Here is a 989-nt window from a genome sequence, read left to right on the forward strand (position 1 = left end):
AGGAGATCGAGACCACGGTGAAACCCCGTCTCTACTAAAAACACAAAAAATTAGCCGGGCGTGGTGGCGGCGCCTGTAGTCCCAGCTACTAGAGAGGCTGAGGCAGGAGAATGGCGTGAACCCGGGAGGCGGAGCTTGCAGTGAGCGGAGATCACGCCACTGCACTCCAGCCTGGGCGACAGAGCGAGACTCCGTCTCAAAAAAATAAAATAAAAAGAGTTTTGAAATGGAAATGTATCTATTTTTCCTTTCTTTAGAAAACAAACAGAAAATGGAGCCAACATATCTCACCACAGATTGCTCTTTAAATACGTGACCTTATACCAAAAGCAGACAAGTTCACAAAGAGATTATTTTTATAATTTAATCACAGAAAAAACTAGAATATTAGGTAGCTGGTGGCTACAGAAGTGACTGCTCCCCACTCGAGCAAGGAATGGATAGAATAAGTCTTTGAAATAAATGCTCAGGTCTTCCCTTAGAAGTAATTCCGGACAGTGGGGAAATTAGCTCATTCAAACAAAGTTTATTAAATAAATAAAATCCCAGCACTTGTCTCTTTAGACAAAAACCAGATGGAAACAATACAAAAGATTGCTAGCGCTTTGGCAAATGAATCACTCTTCCAAATGCCATTTACAAAAGCCCACCAGACCTCCAGCTGTGATGATGCCATGGGAAGCCCTAGGGCCATTATAAGTGTATTTAACTCAAGACCAGAAACACAAGAGTAATTTTTTAAGACCCAAAAACTTCCAAATAAATAAATCTGGAAAGGAATTACTGTTTACACCACAGAGCCACAGGTTCAAATAGCCAAACTTAAGAAAAAACATACATGTATATATCTACTTCATCATGTAATCTCTGAACAATAAGGACTTTATTGAGTTGTCATTAAGGAAAGAGCAAAATCCAAGACAGGTGGTTTCTGGAAAATGAAAGTCCAGAGAAACTTGGCCATAAAATGAAAATTATAACAGACTTAC

At 39.6% G+C, this 989-nt stretch overlaps 1 protein-coding gene and 1 long non-coding RNA gene across 3 annotated transcripts in view; both read right to left on the reverse strand.

The window, feature by feature from the left end:
• Positions 1-989, reverse strand: part of SMYD3 (SET and MYND domain containing 3) — a 745,729-nt gene that overhangs the window by 346,418 nt on the left and 398,322 nt on the right. The gene's annotated exons all lie outside the window — the stretch shown is intronic.
• The window catches only part of LOC134731920 (uncharacterized), a 73,483-nt gene that overhangs the window by 15,973 nt on the left and 56,521 nt on the right, over positions 1-989 (reverse strand). The window lies entirely within an intron of this gene.

The sequence above is a fragment of the Symphalangus syndactylus genome, chromosome 19 (genome assembly GCF_028878055.3).
Source record: "Symphalangus syndactylus isolate Jambi chromosome 19, NHGRI_mSymSyn1-v2.1_pri, whole genome shotgun sequence".
Classification (NCBI taxonomy): domain Eukaryota; kingdom Metazoa; phylum Chordata; class Mammalia; order Primates; family Hylobatidae; genus Symphalangus; species Symphalangus syndactylus.